A 13944-nucleotide genomic window follows, 5' to 3' on the forward strand; every position below is an offset into this window, starting at 1 on the left:
AGAGCAGTGATGGCGAACCTTTTGAGCTCAGCGTGTCAGCATTTTGAAAAACCCTAACTTAACTGTGGTGCCGTGTCACATATAGAAATATTTTGATATTTGCAACCATAGTAAAACAAAGATTTATATTTTTGATATTTATTTTATATATTTATATGCCATTTAACAAAGAAATATCAACCAAAAAAATGAGTTCGTGTGTCACCTCTGACACGCGTGTCATAGGTTCACCATCACTGCATTAGATGAAAAGCAGGAGCAGTAAGGTGGTGTCCCTTAGAAGGTGCCACCAGAGCTTAGTGCTTTCCTTTGAGATATAGGCTTTGGTATCTCAGAGAGGTGCTTTCAAGTAATAGAATGCATTCCACCAAGACTTCAATGAGTCCCTCTGAGATTATAGGAACTAAGCATATTTAAATCCTGGTTTATTTCCAGCTTGTTAATACCAATTTAAGAATATAAATAACATTTTAAAAATAGATTTGTTTCAAATCACAAAAGTAAGACATAGCTAGTCAAGTAACAGGGATAAGTTACTACATTTCTAAAGATAACAGACTACTATATTTCTTTTTGAATGATTATATGGCAATGCTATATCTTCCCTATTTCTCTTGTTTATATTTCCTCCAATTCCCAATTCTATCTCTTCCCCTAGTCCCCCTGTAGTAGGCAGTTAGACAGGTATGAGCAGAGTAAGAAGAATAGGCCAGGTATGGAAAGTCACCAGGGCAGAAAGCCCCAGGTGCCTATCAATGGACAATTGTAGGATGGGACCTCACCCCAGGTGACCTTCCCTCCTCTAGCATATCTCTGATCATGTGGTTTAGATCCCCTGACCTTTCATATCAACGGTCATGCAGTTTGGATCCTCCCCTGACCTATCTTCCCCTGACATATTGCTAGCCCTGTGGTAGACCCCCATAGAGGAGAGCAAGGAGGCTGGAAAATAGCCTCAGAAGACTCTCATAAAAGCCCTTGCACGCACTCCCTTAAACATTAAGTCCTCAAGACAATGAAGTTCTGACCTTCGTTCTTAGGAACAAAGCCTTGGATCTATTGACTACAGAGATAGTTTTGGTCAAACTAGAGATAACATCTAGGCCTCAGTTGTGTTTCAGCTCCAGGCCCAGCAAGCAGCAACATCAGGCAGAGCCAGGCCGTGGCTGACATCAGGACCAGGAGTGATGACTAATGACTCCCTCCACTGGGGCCTACCAATCAGTAGAGATCACAACCCTGAAAGGCCACAAACTAGAAAAGCTGATGGATATTCTATTGAGATTCTCCCCTGAGGAATAAAAACCTTCAAAATGGAGGATCCAGCGAGGCTCTCTCTCTAGACCACACCAGCACCTTTCCCCACCCGCTTCTTTCCCTGGCACACCCTCTCTCCGGAGCATGAAGAACCTTTCCCTCTCTTCTTCCCCCAGGTGCATGTATCCTTGCCTTTCTTTTCCCAGAGCTCCAAGTGCTCTTCTTTTGCCTCTATAACTTGTTCCCTGAACCCACACAGCTCAGCTGGATCACTTCTTCCACAGCTCCCTTCTCCAGCTTCTGTGAGTTTTCTAAGTAAACTTTTGCTTATATCTGAGTCTTGACTCTGAATTCTTTCTTAGCCAGAACTGAAGTACCAAAGCTGTTAAACCGAGGTCTAATTTCTGGTGCTGTTTCACTGCCAACACTCTCTCCAAAATCAAATAGCAAGCACCAACAGATAATCTTTATGGTAAGTGGACAGCTATGTATCTGTACTTTTTGGTGTTCCTACAATGATAGTGTGTTAATTAAACAAACACATAGCGAAAGATGCATTCGGTAGAAGTAGTTAAACTACTCATAAAAAGTTTCCACATTTCCATCACCCACTTTGCTTATCTTCTGTATTCTCTTTGTCTAGGACTTAACATTCATACTTGTTAGGTCTGGCGTGGTGCTATTAGTGACCTGCCACCTGCTCCCTGGATTTAGATTGTCACAAACAATCTTAGCAGTAGACTCTTCCCCATCCACAAGCCTGACACCACAGTACTACTCTCTCCTATTTTCACTGATTGAATTCTGTTTTCCAATATGCTCTGGTGTGTCCAATCAGGCTTCTCTTCTCTTAAAGAGAGACTACAAAGATCTGACAAAATGGACAAATGTACATTCAAGCACATGGAGTGAATTTTACTAGTAATTTCATGTAAAAGGATGCCTCCTAAGGAGCAGTTCATAATGAGGGCACAAAGTCAAATCCTCTTATATTTTAGAACAGGAATAAAGGACTCTGAAGAGAAATATTGTTGGCTTACCCCAATTCTGTAAAAACATGCACAAATGATAAAACTGGTAACACATCAAAATGTTAACAATGCTTGTTTCTGAGGAGTGGAAATTTGAATAATTACTTTTCTGCTTTTTCTACTACTGCTGTTTCCAATGTGTCCTCATTAGTTCAATCTGTATTACTTTTATTAGAGAAAAATGACTTCAACAAAGAAATAAATGCCAGTAGCTTGCATGCTGGGAAATTCACCTAAGCTTTGAAATTTCTCACTCACCGCCAGCTGAGCCCAGCTCCCAACTCCATAAATAATGAATCCAGCTGAAGGCAGTAGGACAGCAGACTTAAGCCCCCACTAAGCAGAACCTGAAATGTGTCCTGAAGCTTTGTTAGCTACCCCGTGTGTCTAAGTAGAAAAGTAACCTAGGTCTAGGCGTCCCTTAGTACATGATATGTTTTAATAATCACATGGATTTGGCTTCTGTTCCAGTACAGATTAGCTGCTAAAAGCTGGATCTGGCAACTGGCTGAGAATTATAATGGATTTAACCATGGATATACTCCTTTTACCTATCCCAACAGAAAGAATGCTGCTCCAAAGCAAATGGCACTCTTAAAACATTAATTATGCCTTATTCATTCATTCCCTAGATATTTACTCAATGTCTACCTAATGCCAGAACATTTTAGACTCTGGACATATAAAAGAGGACAAATCAGATCATGTTGCTTCCCAAAGAGATCTTACATTCTACTGGGAGATGTAGGCAATAAGTAAATATATAAAGAAAAATAAAGCAGGGGAAAGGTGCTACGTTGACCAGTGCAGGCAGCTATTTTTATCTGACAACCTGTCACTTAAATAGAGACTAAATGAAGTAAAAGAGCAAACCATGTAGCCCTGACCAGTTTGGCTCAGTGGATAGAGCGTCAGCCGGCAGACTGAAGGGTCCCAGGTTTGATTCCAGTCAAGGGCATGTACCTTGGCTGTGGGCACATTCCCAGTAGGAGGTGTGCAGGAGGCAGCTAATCGATGTTTCTCTCTCATCGATGTTTCTAACTCTCTATCCCTCTCCCTTCCTCTCTGTGAAAAAATCAATAAAATATATATTTTTTAAAAAAGAGCAAACCATGTGGACATTTGGATGAAGATCATTCTGGACAGAGAGAACAGAAAGTGCAAAAACTCTAAGGTAGAGTCCTTCTGGCAATTAGTAGAGCAGCTGGAGAATAGCCAGTAAGGTGAAAACTAGTTAGTTTGCAGTCAGATAATATAAGGCCTTTGGGTCACAGTAAGGATTTCTGACTTTATATTGAATATAACAGAAAATCATCAGAGGGTTTCTATTCAGAGGGTAGTAGCATATTTACATTTTAAAAGGCTCTTTCTCATCCTGGGTGAATACAGGTAAAGGGGGATAAGAGTAAATACAAGTAGGAGGATAAAGTCAGAGTCCAGGCTAGAGATGGTAGTGGCTTGAATTAAAGTGGTAACAACAGAAATGGAGAGAGGTGATGAGATTCCAAATAAATTTCAAATGTGTACAAACAACAGTTTTACTGATGTGAGATGTGAAATAAAGAGTAACATCAGGGGTGATTCAAAAGTTTATGACCTGAGCAACTAGATGTTACCATTAATTTGAAGGGGAAAACTATGGGAGAAACAGATTGGGGGAGGGGGTAGAAAAGAATTCAAGTTAGGGTATGTTTTGTATTGGCAGGCAGTTAGATATGGATCTCAAGTTCAGGGGAAACATTCAGACCAGATATAGAATCTGGGGAGCCGTCAGTGTAAGGATGGTAACTAAAAGATAACCTAGGAAGGAAAGAAGAAGAGTCCTGGGACACTTCAGCATTTAAGGCAAAGGATCGGGCAGAAAGGACTGAAAGGGAGCAGCAACGAGACAAGAAGATGAGAAGAAAGATGCCCCAAAGTCAACTGAACAATGTGACCAAAAGAATACACTTTGGCTCAGCTGGCGTGGCTCAGTGGTTGAGTGTCGATCTATGAACCAGGAGGTCATGATTCAATTCCAGGTCACGGCACATGCCCTGGTTGCGGGCTCCGTCCCCAGTGCAGGTGCGCAGGAAGCAGCCGACCGATGAATTCTCTCTCACCGTTGATGTTTCTATCTCTCTCTCTCCCTCTCCCTTCCTCTCTTAAATAAATAAAAATATAAAAGAATACACTTTGAATAACACAAGTATGTAAAGTTCCCTGGTCTTATTTCTGATCTCAGAGCCCTGGAGCAAAGAGATCAGCTTACCAGTACATTAAATTTAAGTTTTCCCTATCTCTTTGACATCTATGTAATAGACTAATGAATACTATGCCATCCCATTATGGATTAGTTTGTTTAGCTCTGAACCCACTCTTGTTTCTTCCCCTTCTCCTCCAGCCTGTGTCACCAGGGAATTACATTGGATTCAGCACAACTTGAAGAGACAACAAATTTTTCCAGGTAACACGTCCTGAAAGCGGAGCTTGATTATGAGCATTGTAAAACCGAATTAAATTGCAGGCATGTTATTCTGATGCAGTGAAGAGAAAATGAGGCTCAGATGTAAGCAGGCTTCTTTTGTTCCTGTTCTGTGCAGTGGACCTCTTAGCATCTGTTTATTTCCTTACTCTTTCACCCTAGCAGTTAAATCTATTTTTAGCTATTGTTGGGCATCCTTCAGGAGAGGCAAATTCTAAGGACTACAATGAATACAACCCAAAGGTTCCAAAGAACTGGCTTCTGAACGCCTCAATGTCAACACTTTTCCTCCCAGGAGAGTCAAGGAGATCCTCTTGCTAACTCTGTATATAGTCTAAAAAGAAATGAAAAGCAGAATCACACAAGTTGTTTACCAAATTTCACTGACATTTTTTATAATGTTCATGGGACAAGTCTCTCAGGAATGTCACAGGAGTTAATACAGGTAGACAGTATAAGTGAACATTCTAAAAATTACTGTCATGTATGTTTGTTCCTATTATCCACGATACCATGATACAAGAACTGAAGCACCCAAGGACAAGCATCCCTCGCATGAGAGCTACTCTGGGGACCTGCCATCAGTTTATATAGTAAGCAGAGCTTAGAGCACTGGAAGAGGTGATTTACTCAATGGTGCCTGACTGTTTTACCCCAAACCTTTGCCTTTCTTCCCCATGTGAATTTCCATTGTTAGGAAAATAACCATTAGAAGAAAAAATCAAAGTAGCCTCCAAATCTTTGGAAAATATGACCAGAATAGGACATTGTTATCCCCCGATCACTAGCTATTATGGGAAGGTATTTTTGATTTGTTGTGTTGGCGATGGCGAGAATGGCACCAAGGTGTTGTAACAATCTGGTCAGGCTGGACTTTTATTCAGTAATCTCAGTACTTGAGTTCTGGCTAAGAAAGAAGTCAAGCAAGGTTCAACAGAGAAAATTTATTTAGAAAGTCACAGAAGTAGAAGTGAGAGGTAGAGGAAATGGGCTCAAGAAAAAAGTTACAGAGGCAAAAGAAGGGCCCTTGGAGCTTAGGAGAGAGGACGGTAATGGTAAGGGGAGGTAATGGTAAGGGGTTTCGGGCTTCATCCCCAGCTTAAATTTAATGTAAGCTGATGTCTTTGCTCCAGGACTCTGAGACCATTATCTTTGGGGTGAGGTCCTTGTTACCAGAGACTCTCCACCCTTCTGTACCTGGCCCATTATCTTTACTCTGCTCATGTCTGTCTAACTGCCTACCACAATTGCAGAAATAATTTTTTCTAGACAAAATTATTTTAGGAGATTTTATTGTATTTATACTTTTTATAAGTAACTACAAATATTTACTGCCTTACCTAAATTTATATACATAAATTTTTATAAAAGGATCCCAAAATTGTATAAGCTTCAGGCTGCACCAAATCCACATCTTCCTGAGATAAAAATTATTGTTTGAAGTCATAGAGCTAGGAAAAATGATTAAAAGTGGGCTTATAATTAGGGCTGCTTGGTCTCAAAGAGTTATTTCTATTGCACTATCACCATGTTAATCAGTTAAACCTCCATGTGAATGACTTTCACCTTTTCTTAAGTATAAATAATTTTGGAGGGGAGAGAAAAATCTGTGAGGCCTCTAGAGATGAGGATATCATTACACCCACAAAGAGGAGGTAGAGGTACCTAAAGATAAACTATTCCTACTTCACAATTTGCTTAGACTTGTGCCACTGACCTCCTGTTACAGGGCTGGCTAAAAAGAATTATTATTGAATATACATGAGTATGAACTTTTATTTTGTCCTTATCTTTGCATTTCCATAAATTTTACTATGGTTTCACAATCAGCATGCCATGAGACTGTCTGATTGGGAAAAAAGAAAAATCTGCAATATGCCCTTTGTTTATGGAAATCTCTATCTCAGAGGTACCAACCTACTTTTATTTTTAGATGCCTTGCATTACTGCGTCGATTGTGCTATTGGAAAATATACCCAGTGGCAATCTCATGACTTGCATACCCAATAAATGCAATAAATAATTAAAGCTAAAATTAGGCATGCTAATAAGTGTACAGAATTGTTTCCTAAAACAATTACACCAGAAATGTAAAAAGGTTACAACAAGCAGAAAGACAAGCTAATCACACTTGAGATTTGATCATTTTTCTGAAAGATTCACAATTGCTCTGCTATTAAAGCTAGTGGGAAAAACTTCCTCTGGGGACTATTTTCCCTGGTTCATTTTGTACCATGCGAGGAGGAGGAGGAGGAGGAGGAGGGGGAAGAAGAGGAGGAAGAGGAGGAGGAGGAGGGAGAGGAGGAAGAGGGAAGGGGAGGAAGAGGGAAGGGGAGGGAGGAGAAATGAACTAAACACACAAGGATCTATAATAAGAATAAACCTCAATATATCTAATACACAGTTCTGGACAACTGAATTATTTATTTTCTGCAAATAGCAAGCATCAGGCACCTTTTGTTTTTATTAATGCAGTTCAGCTGATATGAGTAGACAGAATTGAAACGAGGGGAATGTGTTTTATCATCTGTAGACAAATTTCAATTTTCTCTTTCAAGTACTACAGTTAAATGCATTTTCTTTGCAACCCAAAGACAGAAGATCTTGATTACTGATGCAAGAATAATCTCAGCCTTTGTGTGAAGATAGGGAAAATAAACAGTCTCTCTGGATGATGTGTCAGCTTGTGAACTTACAGAACAAGATATATTCTTGGAGGTAGGGAAATTAAATTAAGGTAAAATGGTACAACCATTAAAATGACAATTGAGGGCTTATTTTGTAGGCCTTGGCCTGCTTTCCAATTGTCCTTTGTCCTTAGCCTCACCCCAGGGCACAGACAATAGAACCAGAAACAAACAAGGTCAAGACAGGGGCAACTGTCTGGAAATACAGGTCATTCAGGCTGTGGGCCCTGTCAAGAACTGCCAGCTATTTTGTAAAATTAAAGTTCCAACTCCCTTCTCCTCTTCCCCTACAACCACTTTTATTTCAAGTCTTCAGACAGAAAAACACTTGATAACTCTCCAGATTTCTTCTCAGTTTTATCCATCTTAAAAAAAAAAAATCAATCCAACACCTGTTTATTTGGGGTCTTTCTATAACAGGAGAATATTCACTCTCTTGACTATTAGAAAAAGTTGTATTGCTCTGTCACTTGTACTTTATCCCCACTCAAAGGACAAACATTACTTGGGCTTCTGTTAAGAAACAGAGTAGTAATGTGTCCACAGCAGTACCAGAAGACACTAGTTTAGGAACCAGTCCATTAAGACCCTCTCAAATGTTCTCAAGCACCCCCTCAGGATAGCCCATATAGCTGCCAACTCAGCACTGCTCTGCCATTACTACCCACACTTCCTCCTGTCTACACTGCTCAAATTAAGTAGCTCACTCTCAACTCACCTGATAAGTAATTCTGCAATAATTGGTGACCTAGTTTAATGTGCAAATTTACATTACAGGCCTCTTCATTTCACAAACCACCCCACCTTGGCTATTATTTAAACCACAAGATTAGTGAGGCCTTCTCAGACCTCTTTTTTTTTTTTTTTTAACTTCATCAAAATTTGACACAGCTGACCACATAAAGTGTAAGCCCTGACATCCGGTTTTTTCCCTTTTTTATAATGCAAGTGCCTGATCTAAGTGAGATTTGATTGCCAAGACATCCACTTCAAAGATGGCTATCTGGAATAAACACATTTCCATGGACAGAACTAGATAAGGCGACAGGCCACACCTCACTTTCCTTTGTTTTACAGATCTTGATTGATTTAGATAACTGACTAGGCTGCTTGTTTTCTCTCTTCCCATGCTTTAAAGTCCCATTCTGAAATTTTAAACTCACCCCTAGAGTGAGCCCTCAAAACCCTAGGCCCCCAAGCTCAACCTCAATAAAAGCGGAACTCCAGGCTCTCTCCCTCTCCTCTCAATCCCCAAAACAAAGGGATAAGGTCTCCCAGTCTCTTTTTGTCAATTCAAATTCACTTATATTTATCAATATAACTCCCTTAACTACTCAGGTAGAAATTAGGTGAGAGGCCAGGCATGTTATAACAATGGATCTTATACATGAAAGGAAACATCAGAAGTGGGGAGGAAGTGTTCTACAATCCTTCCCACATACCATTTTCTCCAGCATTCTGTTCTCCTAAACCAGTGGTCAGTAAACTGTGGCTCGCGCGCCGCAGTTTGCTGACCCCTGTCCTAAACCATAGGAATTAATCATTAAGCTTCAGCTCAGAGAGGGGAGTAGCTTCCCTCCTGAGAAAGGAATCAGCAGCCTATCATGACTTTTCCTGCTCCACCTTTATCAGTCAGCTGCCTCACCTATGACTTTGATTATCCTTCTGGGACCACCATTGGCAATTCATATTTTTCAGCCTGGAATCCTCCAACATAGGTCAAAAATCACATTAATTAAATTAAATTTGTAGTCATTCTATATCTAAAGTTGAAAATTTATTCCAAATTCTATTTCTTTTCCCAAGTTATGATCAGAATATTATGCAGCATTTCTATCAGAGGTCCTATAATTAAATCAAATGGCTTAAGTTCAAATAATAAAATTCTGATACTATAGAGATATCCCAAACTTTAAAATAACCTTTTTAAATTATTAAATTCCCAAGGAAAAACAAAAGTCCAAAAATTAAATCACCATGAAAGTTAAAATACAAAAAACCATTAAAGTTCAAAGGAATTAGTCTATAGCCAAATTCTCAAGCTTGTGTAAACTACAGCTCAAAGACCTTAACATTGGACTATTTAAGTGAAAGTCCCAAACTCATCCTGACAAATTTCTTCTTTTACTTCCTCTCAGTCAAAGGCATTCTCAATGCCTGGAATGGGTAGAGTTCCTTCAGAGATTGAGAAATTATATCATGTCAAAAACAAGTTTTTACTAACTATTTTAAAGAGTTCAAAGAATCTGGAAAAAAGATGAAGTTGAATCTATATTATAATCCATGACATTAATAAACTCAAAAAAGAATTAAGGATTTAAATGTAAAAAATAAACCATGAAAGTACGGAAAGAAAACACACAAATTTGTTTCGTCAACCAATGGTGTCAATTCAATTCCAACAGGAAACCACAATTTGGACCAGGAGCTCCTTAGTAAGTATCTTCTTTCTCAGGGTCAACACTTTACAAATGTGGCATGTGAACGACATTACTAAATATGATTCAAAACCCATAAGAGAAAATATGGTACTGAATCTTGAGAACAAACAAAACTGAAGCAGACTCACAGATACAGAGAACAGACTGATAGCTCACAGAGGGGAGGAGGGAAAGGGGACTAGGTGAAAGATGGAAGAGTTAAGAAGCACAAATTCGAAGTTACAGAATAGGAAATATAGTCAATAATATTGTAATAACTATGTATGGTGTAAGGTGGGTACTATAAATATCATATACTTTGTAAAGTATATGAATATCTAACCACTATGCTGTATACCTGAAAGTAATATAAAATAATATTGAATGTAAACTGAAATTTTAAAAAAAATACAGTACTGATATATTTCACTATATTAAAAAATAAGTACAGTAAAAAGACAAATGACTCACTTAGAAAAATATAATAGAAACTAGCATCACAGGCAAGAGTAACTACATATTGAACAAAAATAGAACACTAAAAGCTTCTTAGAAAATGGGTAAAGAACATAAGAGCCAATTCACAGAAAAATAGCCCTTACAAAAATGAAAAAATATTCAACTCATTCATATTGTATTATTAAATAATAAATACAAGTTAAAACAACACTAAAATAACCTCTTTCACCTATCAGACTGGCAAAAATCTAACAATTTCATAATACTCTGTGGATGAGGCTATGATGAAGCATAATTCTCATGTTGTAAGAATGCAAAATGGTAAAAGATTTATGGAATTTGGCACTATATGAAGAACACTAAATATGGATTTATCTTTTGATGCAGCAATCCAATTTCTAAAAATTTATACTACAGATATACCTGCCAAAAATGACAAGTACGTAAATTTACTTAACACACTATTTGTAATTGCAAAACAATGGAAATCACCAGTGTCCATCAATAGGTGAATGTTTAAATAAACTGTGATATAGTCAGATAACAAAATATTAATATTATGCAGCTATAAAAAAGAATGAGAAGCTCTTTACATACTCTTGTGTAAATATTTCCAGAAAACATGATTGATGTTGAGAAAAAAAAGAAAAAGGTGAAAAACAGTGTATAATTTGCTTTCTTTTCTAGAGAAAAGGAAAAATTAAGAATATATACTTAAATATGCATGTATTTGTACTTAAAAAAAAATGACTCAGGAGGCATACGTACTATAAGACCTACTAAATTAGTTTGACCAGAACCAGATGCCTGGGTCTTTCTCTGTCACATACAAATTAATTAACCTCTGTGAACCTGCAAAGGGGAATGAATGGGCTATACTACTTAGGTTAGTCTACTCATAGAACAGAACAAAAATGAGAATGTACTAACAAAGTAAGCTTACGAAAGAATCCTATATAATAAAAGCCTAACATAAGAAGTGTCCAACCATTCATTCGTCCATTCGACCAGTCGCTATGACATGCACTGAACACCAGGGGGCAGATGCTCCGACCAGTAAATTAGCTTGCTGCTGGGGTCCGGCCGATCAGGACTAGGCAAGACAGGTCAGACATGCCCTGGAGTCAACCTCCCACGGTCCCACCCCAGCCTCTAAAATATTTCTAATTAACTTCCTTTCAATGTGCATGAATCTGTGCACCAGGCCTCTAGTTTACATATATAAAGCTACCCATGTTAATCTTAGTAAATGTGATTTACCCAGATTGTTACTCTAAACTTATTTTCCTTAAAACTGGACCTTGCATGCTAAAAGTTGTTTGTGGTGGGTTTTTTTTTTTAAGTATAATTTCAGGAGTTTCCATTCCTGTGTGAACCTAGGAAGCAGCCTGGCCTCCCAACCCGCCCCCGCCCCCCAAAAACAATTCACCTGATAAATATGCCCAGATGGCCAACTCAAGAATGGCGACCATAAAAATCCATCTCCACGTGCAGGGAAGTCATCCGGCACAGTCTATATATCCTGTACATCCTACACAAAATCTTTATGCTAACAAAATAACCTTAATTAAATAACATATAATAAATAATATATCTCCCTCAGTTTGTGTGTCACAGATTCCAAAAAATGTCTATTAATACATTAACTCTGACACTATGGATTCATCATACGTGGGAGCAAAATGCACTTAGCTTACATACTGCTCTCTCTCTCTCAAAGAATGACATTTGAAACATTCCTTCCTTCCAGAAAAGTTTAAATATTTATAATAAAAATCACCAGATTTTATTTGTACATGAAAAATGTTTTAAAATCCTCTTCATTTTCATTCCCTCCTATAATCCCGTTTCTGGCTCTGTTACTCTTGGAATCAGAGACCATCTTATGAAACAGGGCTTACTATCCCCAGTAAGCAGGTATTTTCAATCCTGTATTTATGACAGTGCTGCTTCCCCTAACTCTTGGTATGGAATTGCTAAACTGCCTCTGAGGGAGGGTTACTCTCTTATCCCACTTGCAATAGCTGGAATATCATTCTCAATAGATTCCTGAACTGAAGCTACAATTGCTTCTGAAACCTGAGCACCTCAAGGCCCAGTGAGAAGGAATACCTCTTCCAGGTGCTCATTTAAGGCAGTCTTTTCTCAGTGAATTATTCAGATTTTGAATAGCATTTTTATGCAATGTATTTTTTCCTGGAAATATGTCTCTAGTTTTTATTTTCTCCTATCCTCCAACTACACCTTTCAGAATGTTTTAAGTTTTTAACTATTTAATCTGTTTAAGAACTGAGGTTCTAACTGCCTAAGCTGCTCATTAATTTGGTCTCCTCTCCAAATAATATTGCTTTTTGCTGGAAATGTATACATGCTTTCCTTTTTATCTTTTTTAGACATTAGCTTGTTCTAATATATTCCTCTATTTCTTAAATTCCAGAATTATCTCTATCATCAGTGATGAAATCATTAACTTCTGGGTCTATTAAAAGCCTCTACTATTTAAACAAATCTTTTCTAATTCCTTGAGATGGGTAATTCCATGGAGGAATTTTTCTACCATCAGACCCACATCAAGTACATACAAGCTTAGTCTTAACTCCTTTTGTTGCCTGGCTCCTTTCAATATGCCTCATCTTGCTGAGCCATGTCTTGAGTCAATTTTTGGCATGCCCCTTCAAGGCATAAGCTAGACCTATACAAAAATCTACAGTGACTCTATTACCTTGAAAATCACCTAATGATACTTTTTGTGTATTTTACAGATCTTCCTAGTCTTTCCCAATTTTAAGATGCTGTTTTAACATATTTTACATCATCTCTTTTCTGTGACTTCTCAATAGTCTCCTGTTTCTAATAAAAAAGAGGGAGGCATAATCTTAAATGAAATGACTCCTTCAAAAAGAGTCAGATTTGGGAGCTGGGCCCCTATTTCAATCTAGTAACATACCTTGTTGTAGAGCACTTAGATTGCCTTGAATTTCCATTTCTCTCTTATAGGTATGTAGTTGAATTCAAATAGTTATTTTCTATGTCACCTCTGTAAGTAAGTTTTGTATTTTCTCCTTTTCTCCTAAAAAAGTTTTATTTTCTTCCAGTCTATATTTTTTTCTTTTAGTTTCATCCTTCCATTGTTCTATATTAACCCTGAAACTTGTTTTAAACTACTCCAACACTTTAAACTCCTAAGCAAAATCATTAGAACCAGAGCATTCCAAGCACAAGTCCTTTTATTTTTTACCCACTGTTTTTGCAATAATTTCATTGAATTGTATCTCATTCTCAATGTAAGAAGGTATATTATTTTTACAGGAAGGGCCCTAATTATTTTTACTTTGATATGCATCAACCCCCTATGAGCAGAGTCACAGCTTGAATCTCAGCAATCTAAAGTCATGGTCAGCCCTGGCCATGTGGCTCAGTGGCTAGACCTCAGCCCGGACGCCGAAGAGTCTGGGGTTTGATTCCTGGTCAAGGGCAGTACCTGGGCTGCAGTTCCATACCTGGTCCCTGTAGGAGCTTCGACGGGAGGCAACCAGTCCATGTGTCTCTCTCACATAGAGGTTTCTCTCCCCGCCCCCCACTTCCTTCCTTCATCTCTCTCTAAAAATCAATGGAAGCATTACCCT

The sequence above is a fragment of the Myotis davidii genome, unplaced genomic scaffold (genome assembly GCF_000327345.1).
Source record: "Myotis davidii unplaced genomic scaffold, ASM32734v1 scaffold455, whole genome shotgun sequence".
Taxonomy (NCBI): Eukaryota; Metazoa; Chordata; class Mammalia; order Chiroptera; family Vespertilionidae; genus Myotis; species Myotis davidii.